This window comes from Lathyrus oleraceus, chromosome 7 (genome assembly GCF_024323335.1).
Source record: "Lathyrus oleraceus cultivar Zhongwan6 chromosome 7, CAAS_Psat_ZW6_1.0, whole genome shotgun sequence".
Lineage (NCBI taxonomy): Eukaryota > Viridiplantae > Streptophyta > Magnoliopsida > Fabales > Fabaceae > Lathyrus > Lathyrus oleraceus.
Window position 1 is genome coordinate 138,062,577 of NC_066585.1, and position 15,975 is coordinate 138,078,551.

Below are 15,975 nucleotides of genomic sequence, written 5' to 3' on the forward strand. Positions count from 1 at the left end.
AAAACAGCATTGGCAAAGGTCATTTGCAGCCTGTAGCAGGCCCAAATTCGTGCAGACAAACACACCTCCATTTCCAATTATATACAAACTTGGCAAAATGCATTTTTGATTCATTTAAGCAAAACCAGTACAACATTTCACATGTACAACCAAAACAGCATTGGCAAAAGTCCTTGGCAGCCTGTATCAAGCCCATTTCGACCAAGCATACACCTCCTTTTTTTTCACTTGAACAAACTTAGCAAAAAAAAGCAAATCACTTCATTAAGACAAAACCAATTTAGCATTTCATTAGTGGATGTTAAACAGTCACATATAAGCTCTTTCTCAGCACAAACAAACCCTAAGAATCACAGCCACCAAGTTCAGAAAACAGTTTTCTCTCACTCTTGCATTTTTTGCATTTGAGATTTTTCTGCCAAATTTCCAAAGCCCTCGAGTTTTCCTTTGTTTCCTTCATCATCCATCATCATTGCAAGCTCATTCCAAGTGAAGAATACCAACTGGAAGTGAGGGATTTGTTCTGTTTTTCTTCAAGCTCTTACCATGGTGAAATCGAGATTTGGAATTGTCAAGCAAGTTTGAGCTAAAGATTTTCAAGAGTCCTTCATTTCAGACAAAAAGCTCCACCTGTTCAAGCTCAAACCATCCAAACAAGCACTGTTTCCTCCATTTCTTCATTACCAAGTAAAATCTCAACTCTCTTTTTTCTCTTATCCATGCTATGCCATGTATAATCCTTGCCATGATGAGTCTATTGCAACTTATGTCATGCTAAATGTTTGATTCTGTTGAGAGAAAATTGGATTTCATTCTTTTTGTGTTCATGAACTTTTGCCCGATTTGCTTTGCTGGGGTTGACTTAATGAATTTGGACACCATATTTGTGCTGCCTGATGTTTAATGATGCTGTTGGTACATTTAATTTGGAGTTCTGGGCATTTTGATTTTCGTGCTTACATGAAGATGATGATCATGCTGTTACCTTGAAACCCTAGCTGCCCAGAAATTTCTCATGTTTGTCTTGGTTTTGTTGTGTATAACATGGTTGCATGAAGAACACTACTACTGCCAGGTTGCTTGTTTGAATTTGTTTATGATGGTTACATGATGGTGAATTTATACTACTGCTGTTCAAACTCATGCCCTGTCCAGAATTTTCTCAGGATTTTGTTTGGTTTGTTGTTAATGATGCATAATGATGTTGTTTAGCTACCATGAGGATTGCCATGATAGAATTTCGATTGATGATGATTGATGAGCATGATGAACATATGCTGCTATTTTGAAACCTTAAGCTGTCCAGGATTTCCCATGAACATGTTTGTTCTAATGTTGGTTGATGCTGCTTAATGATGAATGTTCATTACCATGCTTGATTGTGGATAATTCTGTTTATGATTGGTTGTTCATGATTAATGGTTAAACATGAAGATGGTGAAACATGGATGTATCTCTTAAACCCTAGTTCGTTTCAGTTTGTTTTCTCTCAGAATCATGCTTGCTATTGTTTGTATTTGCATGAACACGTTGCTACTGTTATGCTATCAGCCATGCTGTAAATTGATGATGAACTTGATACCATGACCATTGCTGTTGTTGAATCCTGCTGCTGTTGTTTTAAACCTTAAACTTGCCAGAATTTTACATGAATGTGTGTTGTTTTATTGCTAGCTAGGTATGCATGAACATGTTTGTATCACTCCCCTGCTGTTCACCATGTTTAAATTTCGATATGATGATGGACATTGGATGATGAATGTTGTTGCTGCTGTTACATGAACATAACCCTGCCCAGATTTTCATGCTTATGTTGTGTTGTTGTTATGTCATGAAGAACATTGTTTTACCATGCTGTTTGCTTGATGCCTACATGATGATTGCATGATGTTGTTGCTGGTCGAGTTTGTGTGCTGCTGTTGTTGCCAATGCCTTTGCCATGCTTAAACCCTAGGGTTTTGAAAACTCATAAAATTTGAAATGGATTGGCTGGTTACTGTTTCATTGGCTGAGAGCCAATCAAAACATTTCGTTTTGCCTTGCCAAAACGCGCAGCTTTGATAAGTGAGCGCATAATTACATCTGTGCCATCGGTTGACTTGGTTTGACCCCATATGCCATGCTCATTTGCTCATGTTTCATCCAAATGTCACTCAACTTCCATAATTCATTTCTAATTCATTTTAACTCCAAAAATTATGAAATTTTTTCCTCATGTTCATGAATGTGTCCTTGATTTTATCATGATTTTTAATTAATTTTTCATTGGCTGGATTTTTAATGATAATTGTTTTCCCAACATGTATGCCAAAATGACACCCTTTGCCATTTCAATTGTGAAATACTCATGTTGCATCCAATGAGCCTGAATTTTTTTGTGGTGAAACTAGACACATTGACCTTCATTCCCATATAAAGTTTGTGCATTTATCATTTTTGGATTGAGAGTTATGATTTTCTGAAGTTATGTGTTACATTTGGTGCTATATGAATGATATGTATTTTCCCAATTTTTGTTCACATGCTTCCTCTTATCCAATTGACCCCAAATTTTGCATGAATCATCTATCACATGTCTAGTTTATGTATGAATTTTCTTGGAATTAATCTTGCTGTTTTCCATTTGATTGAGAATTTTCTTCCATACTTGGTCATTTGTTGACTTTTTGTGCTATGCCTTGCCAAATCTTTTGTGAAATTCTCAAATCTTATTGTATGACCATGAAATTTCATATGTGATAACTAGACTCTTTGAGCTTTGCATTGGTGTTAATCTCATTCATTTCTCTTCTGTTTTCAATTTGATATGATTTTTTGAAGTTGACCCATGCTTGTTGACCTTCATTGTGCATGCTTGAATTTGGTTTGACTTCATGATTTTAATTGACTGCCTTCCTCTCATCCAAATACCATGAAATTTTACATGTATACCATGCTAGATGTTAGGATTGAGTGTGATTTATTTCATGATTTTTGAGATTGTTTGAGTTGACTTTTGAAAGAGGTCTTGCTGTTGACCTATTTGTGCTCTTTCTTGCCATGCTTTGCATCCTTTTGCATATGAAATGACATTGATGCATGATATAATTATGAATCCAATTGAGAATGCTTCTTGAGTGTTTAGACTTGGTTTGGGTTGACTTTTCCTTGCTGCCTTGACTTTTTCTTTCATCTTTGACCCTAGGCTAGTCCTAGTGGTCTTCTAAGCTTATGTTGAGTTCATCTGTTTCAGGTTAAGCACCAATGCCTTGAGGATCATTCAAATGTGTTTTAGTTTGATTGTTTAATGTGCTAACCTTTGTTTTGTAGGTGACTCATATGCTTGAGTCTTTGTGCCTTGCACAATTGGTCCCTCTGTGGTTGACTATTGGTTCATTTTCTTTTGATTTTGATTGTTGACTTGTTTACTAATGAGTTTGACTTTTTCAGGTACACTTTAGTTGCTTTAGTTGCTTGCTTTGCTTTTTAGCATTTGCTTTGAGGTATAAACATTTCTTCTTCATGTAGTCTGGAGACCCGGTCTGTTATTTGACCGGGCAAACTGTCTGAAGTCCTCCTTAAGAGGCAATGCCTGTGTTTGTTTATATTTGTCCCAAGCAGGAAAAGTCCTTCAAGTAAGGCAATCGGTGGAAGGTAGGGATACGCAATCTATCCCCCACTATTCAGTGTGTCCTCTCTTTGCTCCCATTACATGGTTGAAGCATTGAGATAAATACCCAAGATCTAATCGAGTCAATAATGTGGAGAGAGTTCCTACTTTCTGAACTCCCACACTTTCTTTGATGCTCTCTCTGATCTGAGATAGAAGCAATGAGGCACACCCCTCATCTCCTTTTCATCTGCTTCACCTGAGCCCCTCAATGGCCAGGTTAAGAGCGACACTTACCTATTACAGTGGACTTTCAAAGTCAAACCCTCTTGTGTGAGCCCCCTTGTTTTGGCTATAGAGTGTGCTGTTTGCTATTCATTGATTGATTGATTGCTTCATGTGCATTTGTTTGCCTGTATGTTATGCATTTATCATCATCATCAATTGCCATTAGTGCATGATCATCTCATTTGCTTTTGTGATGCTATCATTGTTGTTTGCCCATTGAGGACAATTGTAAGTCCATTGCTTTGGCATTTGCTCCTGTGATATGGAAGGATAGAGTGTAAGACCTCATTGGTCACTCATATCTTCTGTTTATCTGTTTGTATGTGAGGATACAGTTATAAGTCCCTGCAAGTTGGCATCTGTTGTCCTATGATCATAATGTGATCTGTTTGATTTGTATGTGAGGTTGCAGTTATAAGTCCCTGTAAGTTGGCATCTGCTTTCCTGTGATCATAAGTTTGTTTCATCTGTTTGTATGAGAGGTTGCAATTATAAGTCCCTGTAAGTTGGCATTTGCATTCCTGTGATCATATTGTTGCTTTTGTTCCTGTATGTGAGGATCCATTGTAAGTCCCTGCAATGTGGCATTGGATTTCCTAGGACCATACTGTGAAGTTAACCTAAGTCCAGACAGATTGGCAGTTAATTTCCATGTTTCATTTTTGTTTTCTTTTGAGGAGATTAGTGTAAGACCATTGAGTGGCATCTGATATCCATGTCTGTTTTAGGAGACTGGTGTAAATCCATCTATTGGTATCCGGTATCCGCCTTTATTTCTTTGCCTGTGGAGATTAGTGTAAGTCCATAGAGTGGCCTCTGATATCCCATTTTGTTTTAGGAGATTGGTATAAGACCATTGATTGGCATCCGATATCCGCTTTTGCTGACTTTCTTGCTTATTTATTATTATCCATTGCTATTCCAAAGGACACACTTGAATCATCTGCTATATGATTTCAAGAAGTGAACCTTCTAAGAAGTTTTACTATCCACCTTCATCCATTCATCATTCATTATGGCCTAAACCTTTTTACACTTTATCTTTCAAACTTGACATAAGTGTTGTGCAAACATCTTCATGTTTTTTAACTAAAAACCTGGACTCAAGTCCTTGACCTTTTTTCAAACTCATTTCATAATACTTATCTGAATCAATCTTAATCATACTTTGACTTCATTTTCATAATCACAATCAATTAACTTCACTCATTCACTTGTTTTGGCTCTGTCCATTGTTAATCTTTTCACATTAGCCATAGGTTTCAATTATCATTGTGGTTGATGTAAATCTTGCCTATCCTTAGTGAGTCGACAGTAAGACTTCCGTACTTCAAACAGGGCTAACCCCTCTAGTACGTCGAAGCTATCCTCGCATGGTGGATGTTGTTTTTGGTCGAGTGTTCTCCCATTGATAATGAAAAGCCTCAGTGCTTGTGTTTAAAACTGAATCCACCAACTTTTGGAAATCTTTTAGCCGAACTACGGCGTTTTGATCCTTACCTTTGATGGAAGGTACGTAGGCAGCGGGTTTATCCGTTCAAACCCAATAAAAATTGTATATTCTTTTCTCACCATCCCAATCATGTTTGCACAATCTTTATGTCATAACAAATAATAATTTAGTACAACAAGTGTGAAAAGGGCTCCCTAGGAGTACCTAGGACGTAGTGGGTGCCTAACACCTTCCCATTGCGTAATTTACCCCTTACCCAGAATCTTTGATCTTTTTATTAGTTTTCTACGTGTAAAACTTCTTAGGCTTTTGTTCGCTTTTTAGCCAGTCCTTTGGATAAATAAAAGTGCGGTGGCGACTCGAAATTTCAATGTATCTCTTAGCTTATGATTTAATCGATAGATCATATAGCGACGAATACACCGTCACAAATACCAAAGAAAGAGAAAACCCGTTACTGATTAAAGTGAACATGTCAAGGATAGACTCAAAGGGAAGAATATCCATCATCAGTTAAGATGAACATACCAAGGATAACCTTCCTGGGGAAACGTGAAAACGAACCTGTTGGGGAGAAAAAGGAAATAGATTACTTTTACCGGGTATTGGGAAAAAGTAAAAACACTCACAGATTGAGAAGAATATCACCAGTTACTGGGTAATAGATTCTCAGGGGACCCAACATAATTTATCTAGGAAAGATCTAGAAACAAAAGGTCAATCAAAGACTCCACCCAATGAGGATATAACTCAGGGGAGTGATTTCATCCAAATAATCAACCGGGGAGGAAACTGAAATAATAATCATCCACGAGGAAATAACTCAGTGGGGAATGAGAAAGGTTAAATTCTTTCTACTTAAGAGGATGACTCTCTACAATTCAAAGAGGACAGACACACTGAATCTGCACGGGGGGGGGGGGGGGGGGGGGGGGGGGGGGGGGATGGGGGGAGTAGAAGATCATAGAAACAATGGATCACAATATGAAATAATGTAACTGTAAGACCCCAATTTTTACCCTAAGATCCCTCATGCAATTTCATCATATGCATTAGCATTGGGATCATACCTTGGCATCATCCTTACCCCTCTCTCATTGGGTTTGTTTTGGAAGAGATCACCAAGTACTATGTGATTGTATCATACTTGTATATTATCATTTTTACTAACCAAAATACCAAAAATATGTCTTTGTATTTGCCTAACTTTTTGTAGGTAGGGCATGATCCCATTGATTTATCAAGTTCATATCTAGGGTTTGAGACCCTCATGGCAAAGAGCAGAACTATGGATTGGCCCACAAATGGTTGTAAGCATCATATATGAGTCCCATTGATTCCTACATGAGATATTGATCAAGTATTGTTCAAGAGTTTGAAGGTGATTTGCCTTGGAAACCCTAGTTTGACTTGGTATCTTGAGTAACTTATCCAACAAGCCATCTCACCAATTGATCAAATTTATCAAGGGACACTTCAAAATTAATCATCTTATGCATATATGATCTACCATAAGCCAAGAAAGTCAAAAGATTGAAGGATAGCAAGTTGGTTAATGGTGGTTGGCCGGATGAATTCATCTGATCAAAACTGGGTCTCCCTAGACCCTATCTCCTACAATTTTGACCATATGAAGATGATTCTAAGAGAAAAGATACTATAATGACATTCCAAACAACTTTCACGTAGAGACCTAGAGCTAGTTTTGCTTGTACAATCATTTTCTATGTTGAAACATTATAGGTCATTTTGTCTAAACCCTAATTTGAAAGTCAACTTACCAAGGCCATAACTTGCTCAATTTTTTTTGAAGTTCTTTGAAAGCGCTACAACTTTGATGAAGACACTTTTCTCATTTGAAGCTCACGTAAAAAGTTAAGCAAGGTGGTTAAGATATATGGCTTGACACAGAGAAAAATTTTCAGCATGTTGAAATTTCCAAACTTCCACCTTCAAATTCACCATGATCCAAGTTCCAAATGAAAAAGTGTTCAACATTAAACTTATTCCCCTTGATATAAGCTTTCCAAATAACCCATGTTCATGCAATTTTGATGAAGTTTTCTAGGTCTGCGCATGGCTTTAAAAGAGCTGCATCATTGGAGAAAATCAAATGTCCAAAACTCCACATATCATTGCCTTTCCACTCAAGCCTCATTTGAACTTTAGAACAGTTGGATATGGATCAAAATAGATTGCTTCATGGGTCTGTACACGCCCATGCAAGCTTGTGCATCACATTGCCAAATTTAGCAATTTTTCAAGTGTGCAATTATCAATCCCAAATGCTATAAATACAAGGCGTCTGAGCTCAATTCAAACAGACCTTTCACGCCAACTTTGCTCTCCAATTGAAACCCTCACATTTCAAAGGAAAACTTGAGAATTTTCAATTTGAAAATTGAGTTTGAATCTCACTGTTTGGAGATTCAAGAACTCCAGGATCCAAAGCTTTGTACCATTTCTAAACCTCTCCTGCAAGCTTCTCGAGTGTGAACAAATCAAGGTTGAAGCAAGCAACATCAAGATCTGCACAGCATTGAAGGTAATTTTCAGAAAACTTCATCTCTTCGATTATCACTCAATTCTACTCAATTCTCTTGGATCTTTGGTTGGTGAAGTCCTACCAATGTAGGCAAGAAGATTGAGATGCTTAGAGGTCAAATCGAAGCAACTCAATTGAAACACCTCAAAATTGAACTCCTCATATCTTTTTATATATTTGGAGTTAGTTGAAATTAAGGCCAGATTCGTGCTCTATGCCATATTTTCTTTCAGATCATGTCCTCCTTTTTCATTTTCTTGATGGTGATGAGTGAACCAGTCCGGTGGACCTCGCCTGAGAAGGTGACTGGAGGTCCAGCGTTGGTGGTGTGTTGGACAGGTTCTGAGCCATTGATCTCATTTGAAATGTTTTAATCTCACGCGTTTATTTTAATTACCATCCTTGCAGCGCATTGACTTAGGTCTATTGTGGAACACGCACGCTGATCCACTTGATCTGCCACCTCAATTAATCAGGGAGATCAATTGGTCCACATTTTTTCTGATTATTTGAATTTCCATTAATTTGTTTTATTTTCATTAATTCATATTAATTTTAATATTGATCCAAAAAATATGAGAGTTTCACCAAAAAAATTTAAATAAATTCCTCTTTCATATTCTGAATTAAAATTATTGTTTGAATCATTATTAATATTTTTCATGATTTAATTGATTTTGTGATTATTTTTAATTTTTTAAAAATACTTTTAAGTCTTTAAAAATTCTGAAATTTTTTCTCCAAGGTCCGTTGACCTTGTTTGACCTATGATAAATCTCATGGCCATTTCTTTGGTGTTTTTATGAGGTTTTAGGAATTTGGCAAACCATATTTGATTTAAATGCCTTATTTTAGTATTTTTTAATTTGAATAAATGCCAAATAATTGTGATGATTTGTGTAAGTTTGACTCATGTTGTTGGCCTTGGTCAAGGTTGATTTGTCTTTGTTAAGTTAATATCATTGGATTTAGGGGATGGATGGAATGTACATTCCATCTCCCAAAATGAATGAATGATCTTAGTTTGGTAAAAGTACTCCTTTGACCAATTTGAGTTTTGATCCATTCCCCTCCCTCTTCATCTATTTCCCATTCTTTATGCATTCATCTCATTTGGCCTATGGTATCTCTAAGTCCTAAGGCTAGTTGATTGCAAAATCAACATAAGTATGGATGAGATTAGGCCACCTCTTTTTCATATTCTTTTTGTGTGTGGTATATTTCATGAGCATATTCCATTATACTATGTCTCTAACATGCATTAACACCAAAATTCTATTGCCCGACCTCAAATAGTTGTGACTTCTACATAAGTCCAATTACGATTGCTTAACATAGCGCTAAATTTCTGACACAAAAAGGCATAGCATTCTAGTTAGTGAGATTGTAAGTCTCCCCTCTTTCATGGTATTGTGTGGAAACTTGGCCTTTTTTCCTTCCTTTGGAAGATGTCTTGGCTCAAGGATCCATGCTTGTGTTAAGTGGGTTGAGAGTTCTCCAAAGAATAACTTAAAGAAAAGCAAAAGCAAAACAATACTAACTATTAACTCATTAACAACTAACATATAATTTAAAGTCCTTTATTTTAATGCATTTTAACTTTTAAGATCTATTCATGTTGCCATCATTCATACCATTCTAATTGTTTATGTTAATGCAATTTTCACTTTGTCCATTTGGACCATATTGTGTGTTATATCTTGTTTGTGTATATCTTGTTTGTTTGTGTAGCCTTTGACCATTAATGTACATAATGAGAACAAAAACCCTTAAAAAAATTGTGTGGATTGTTGACTTGATCTCGGACAAATTGGACTTAGAATCTAGGCAATATTCCTATGCTAAAGGACTTGGCCAATGCCAACATTTGTGTAACCAAGTGCTTTCAATTTGAAACTTCATCTGATACATCTTTGAATATCCCTTTGAGTTCACCTGCCACATGATCATTGTGAAGCTGTTATTTTGAACCTGTGACTTGTGGAATTCATCTGCTACATGGGCTAATTTGAAGAAGATCATGGGGTGGCTAAAGCTTGGATGTGGCTATCTTTATTTGATGCCTTGCTCTTCAAGATTGATATAAGTGTGAATTGTATGTTGCTTGATTCAAAATGTCGAAGGGAATTTGGGTTTCTATAAGACATTCTTGTCTATTGGATTGCGACCCATTGGTCAGATGTTTTCAACTCTTAAATTTTAATTTTGTACATAGGATTAGTCTCTTCATATTCTCCCCATTTCTTTAATTTCAAAATCTCTTCCTCCTTTTAAAAATTCTTATTTTCTTAAACTAGTTTTTTTTATAAACTTTGACCACTTTGCAAACTAGAAACTTTGGCCTTATGCCATTGCATTTTCAAACTTCTTTTCTTAAATCAAACTTGTAAATAGACCCAACCATACTTGACTTAAAATTTTCAAAAAGCCAAAAAGAACTACCTCATGCAAACCATTTTCAAGGCCTTTGTGCCTTTCAAACTTAATTTTTGATTAAAAGCAATACATCCAGTTTGAAATTTATATCACGAACTACGAGGTTTTAGTCCCCCATTTTTATGTTGGTACGTAGGCACAAGTCCGAAGGTCTTGTAAAACACAAAAATATAATTAATGAATTCTATTCTCATCCCCTCACTCTATTTGTTTTTAAACATCACTTTGTAAAAAAATACATATGCACACAAAAAGGGCTCCCTAGGAGTACCTAGGACATTTTGGGTGCTAACACCTTCCCTCTGTGTAACCAACCCCCTTACCTGTAATCTCTGACATTTTATTAGTTTTGATTTGAAAACTTATTACTTTTGGGTTTTGTTCGTACTTTTTCCCTTTTCCCTTGGAAACAATAAAAGCGCGGTGGCGACTCTTGTTATCTGATGTCTTGCTTATCCATAGCTCGATGATCATGAATTTACCGCTACAGTAACAACATATATATATATATGAAGGAGAAGAGCGATCCAAAATGCAGCGGAATTTAAAAAATTTCTCCTATAGTGATCCTTATGAATGGGCATGATCAATGATAGAATCGTTACCTCTTGTGGCGATGGAATCCTTTGATGCAGATCTACGGAACAATCACGATCGTTGAACGGTGATAATGTGTCTACTTAGTCCACACGAATGGATTTCTTCAATCTCAGTGCTAGTTGCTACGAATAAAGGCTTTGAGTGAGAGAGAGAGAGAGAAATGAAATTGAAACTACACAAATGCTTCTGCACAAGGGTTCTATTTATAGAACCACTTGTGTGGGATCCAAGCTAAAAAGCCCAATTAAGTGTATCTGAACCATATCTTATAATGTGCCAAAATCACTTAAGCGCGTGATACCTTACCATATTTCGTATTCTACTTAAGTACACCGTACCTTACGATGTTCTACAATTCACTTAAGTGCACCGTACCTTACGGTGTTCCTTAGTTACTCTATCTCTCATCAATCCGTCGTTTTGTGTGTGACCCTGTAGGTTTTCGCGGCATTGGCAATTATATTAAACCACGTATTTAACATAATAGACAGTGAGTGGTATCTAGCAACACATCACTGCTACCCAAGACACGAAAATGTCATGTGATCTGACAAATCCTTTTGTGATAATACTTATGTGTACAATTACCCTTTTGCCCTTATGTCTATATTGAACACAAGGCATAGACCGTGTCATCATTGTCCAGTTCAATATTGGGCCCATAGACGTTTATCTTGTTATGCAAGATGGACAAATTCCATCTAGGTCACTCATTTCCCTCAGCATGCTTCGTGGAGTACCCATCAACTGTGTTTATGGTCATCCAGTTACGGAAAATGTTTAATCAGCAATAAGGCACTCGACTCTACCTCTAGGGTCCATAGTAGCTTCAGGTCGAAGGGTGGTATACACCATTATCACCATGAGAATAACTTATGACACTTTGCATAAAATTCTATATAGTATTCTCATATCGGTTCAATCCAGTATAAATCTTACTCTTAATATTCATACCTATGTTTAAGACTTGATAACTCCTTATCCATGATCCATGAGATGTGATCATCAGTCTATATACATAATAGTCTTAATGCTTTAATGTTATCCCACTTCATAATAAAGCTCGACTACGGATACTTTAAGAATAATGTCCTTATGTTTAATGTGATCTCATGATTAAGTCACACTTGATACATTAAACGGACTAGCTATTCTAGGGACTATATTAAACAAACATAATAAATAAAAAACCTTTTATTTTTAATAAATAATTCGATACAAGTACCAAAAGTATTGGCCTCTAGGGCTTACACCAACAATCTCCTACTAGCACTAAAGCCAATCAGGCATACCCCTAATGCCCATAGATCTAGTATGGCCATCATGCTTCTGCTGTGCAAGAGGCTTTGTTAGTGGGTCAGCAATATTGTCATGTGTAGGTACTCTACATATTTTCACATCTCCTCTATCTATTATCTCTCGAATAAGGTGATAACACCTAAGTATGTGTTTGGATCGTTGGTGAGATCTAGGCTCCTTAGCTTGTGCGATAGCACCATTGTTATCTCAATAGAGACCAATGGAATCCACAATGCTAGGAACTATGCCAAATTCACTAATGGACTTTTTGATCCAAAAAACTTACTTTGCTGCACTTGAGGCTGTAGCGGGGGTATTCGTTACCATTAGAGATATTGATTAAATCCAAGGTAAATCATACAAGTCGAGTTGCCACTGCACTTCTATTTATCCAAAGGAATGGTTAGAAAGCAAACAAAAACCTAAAAGTTTTATCGAATCAAAAACTAGTAAAAATGTCAGAGATCTGGGTAAGGGGGTTGGTTATGCAATGGGAAGGTGTTAGGCACCCAAAACATCTTAGGTACTCCTAGGGAGCCCTTTTCACATTTGTTGCAAAGGTTGTTGTTTTTTTTTGAAAATTTATTTGGGCAAACATGATTGAAGGGATGAGAAAAGCGTGTATGTTTATCTAATGTACTGCTTACTAAAAAAAGGGGTCAAAAGAAAATGACTCGCACAGATGTCGTATCCACTACATACGTATCTCATCTGAATCTGAGAATCAGAGTCTTCGTAGCTCGGCTACCTACGGGTTAAAGAGAAGTGTGCTCGGTAAGACATCGCATCTTATGCCTACGTATCTCATCTGGAATGAGAATCAGAGCAAAACATAGTTCGACCACCTATGGGGTAAGGGTTGTGTTTTAGGGTGAACGACGTTACTACGCAATCTACCGGATGCTCGACCTTTGGAGACTTACTCGCCTGTAGTAGAAGGAGATAACGTGTTCTTAGGAGAAGAAAAATCAATGAGTTTGGGGGGTTTAGGGATACTCATGCAAAGAGGCAGTCCTAGATGAAGGAACCGCGCTACCTTAAATGACATGACACGAGAGGCTATACGCAACCTAAGAAATCGATAACGTGCGGGAAAAGTAAAGGGATCGAGAGATCTACCGTACGGATAAAGATCCGAAGTAACAAAAATTAGATAAATAAGAAACCCAAAGACTCTTCCAAGCTAAACATCATCAAAGAAAGTGAGTCAGTACAGGTAATCGGAATAAACCTCCAGGTGGTATCCCACAAATAAAGTGGAACACCAGGCAAGCCATCTCTGCAAGAGTCATATGAGCCCTCACAAAAACTCAACAAACAGGTTAGAGTAACAAGATAGGGTAATCAAGAGTTGCCCCCAAATCAAAATGTAACCACATGAATCATGCCAAAAAGCTCACAAAAAGCAACCAAGGGTAGGAGGCCTAAACCTCTTGTCAAACACATGCATCAAAAGGGTATCAAGTTCACCCATAATACCTCATACATTCAGAGCATTCAAATTAAAAGCATAAAGTAATGGGAATAAGGCAAACCTGACTGGAGAGATCGAATTAAATTGAATTGCCCAGTTGGGTTTGCAAAGCAATCTGAGGGTTTATATGAGAGGAAATTGGTTCTTTGTCGATGAGTTCCCTTCAGTCTCTGGAGGTTGCTCTGAACTCTGTTAGCTCTTCTTCTCATTATCTTTTTCCCTGCCAGGGTAATAGGAATAAAATGAAATTTTGTTTCACTGAAACTCTGAATTTATAACCTGATTTTTGTGGACCTGTGGGCTCAAATGAGAGAGGCCCAAGTCCAAAATTTTTCTGTTATATTTTATTTTTTTATTTTTTTATTTTTTATTTTTTATTTTATTTTTTATTTTTTATTTTCGTTTTTATTTTTTTTTATTTTTTTAAACACGTGGGCTTCGCCTAGCGAGCATGACAGTTCAAGAAATTCCTCTGAGCGTAGGTGATTCTGGTGGCTTTTCTTGGGACTCGCTAAGCGACCCATTCTGCTCGCCTAGCGAGCATGACAACTCATGATTTTGCTCCTTCAAGATTAACGTTTTGACTGACGAATAGACCCCATTTGAACCTGTTGGAAGTATCTCAAGCCATTCCCTTGTGTTGACCGATCATCTAAATAGAACCCACAAAGTGTCTTGGATGATACTCAAGCTTTAAACAAAAGATCTTAGTGACACATTTTTGTGCTTTTGGTTAGTAAACAAAAGTAAGAGAAATAATGATGTATAATTCGAGCATGCTTGGTGATCTCAAACCAATCACAAGGAGTCCCACCCAAAGGCAAAGGGAACCAAGATGCTAAAGATCCTTGAGGCAATGCAAATGCAATGTTATGATCCATGAGGGATCTTAGGGTCAAAATTGGGGTCTTACAGATGCCTCTATTTAAGGTCATTCTAGCCGGAGAAGTGAAGGTTAAAATCTTCGTCTCGACGGGGTAGAATGGGCTTAAATAATAACAAAGAGACGAATTTTGGTCCCTAAGAGACCTCATGATGCAAATGTAGGTATGAAAAATGGTAGCACTCTGTGGAGATATGTGTCCACAAAAGCAAAGAAATCAGAAGCCACTGATAATCCATATGAGCAATTCACTCCATGGGACCAAGACCCTAGGGACTCTCTTGGGGATAGAAAAGGGATAAAAATGCGCGAGCAGGTCACGACTCAAAGCGTGGGGAACAAAATTCCAAAGGGAAAAGATTCAATGGAAAGACTCAAGCTGACTCGAAGATGCATGTATTGGGGAATATGCCAATACAGCAAAAAACTATCCACAGCGGATACTTCAGATAAAATCCGGATGAAAACAATCCACTAAGGGACTTTGCTGGGGATGTCCACAAGGACACTCCTGGGGAAGCAGCGGGACGAGGTATTACCGATTACTGGGTAATAAGCTCAAGGAGACATGTGATCTGAACGCCAGGTATGAGGGTGAGAGATACAACATGCTCAGGAAGAGATGAATATCCAAGACCGGCATAAGGGTGAGAGATATCAAAACTTCAAAACGTCTGAGGAAAACCTAAAAGGTATACTTCAACTCAGGGATTCTGACTCCACAGGGGAAAAAAAGTCATAATAGGGAGCAGAGAGGAAGGAACACCAGGGATACCGGTTACTGGGCATATAATAGGTGACTAACCAAGGCATGAATTGGGGAATATTCCCAAAACAGTCATCATCCAAAAGAGGGCTAAAAGCAAAGTCGATTACAAGATGGATATTTGACTCCACAAAGGGGATACGAATCTTACTCAACTGGGGAAGAACAAAAGGCTTCAGACCCGAGAGTGCATGAGATATACTATCTATTACCGTCAGAACGTAGATAATATACTCGGATGGACGATTATCCACAACCGGTTACTGGGTTAATAAAGGATAAATCGACCGAAAAGAAAAGGCATCGGGATACCGAAACTAGGTATATAATGATGACCAATTCAGGGGAGGAACAATCGTTACCAACAACAAGAAGGTAGACGAGAGATGACCCGCTGGGGATAAATTGCGTAATCAGGGTAATTATCCAAGCAGATGAGGGGATATCATCACCGAATATTGGATGAAGATAACTGTAACCAATTAAAGATGAGCAAAAATAGTTACTCTATAAAAAGGGAAGAAATAGGGTTTACAACTACCGGTATGAGGGTAGAGAAACACAGTCTCCGTCGGGGATAATAATTACTAATTATTGAGCAATTATTCATTTACCGCGGGGAAACAGGAAAATAGTCTCAAG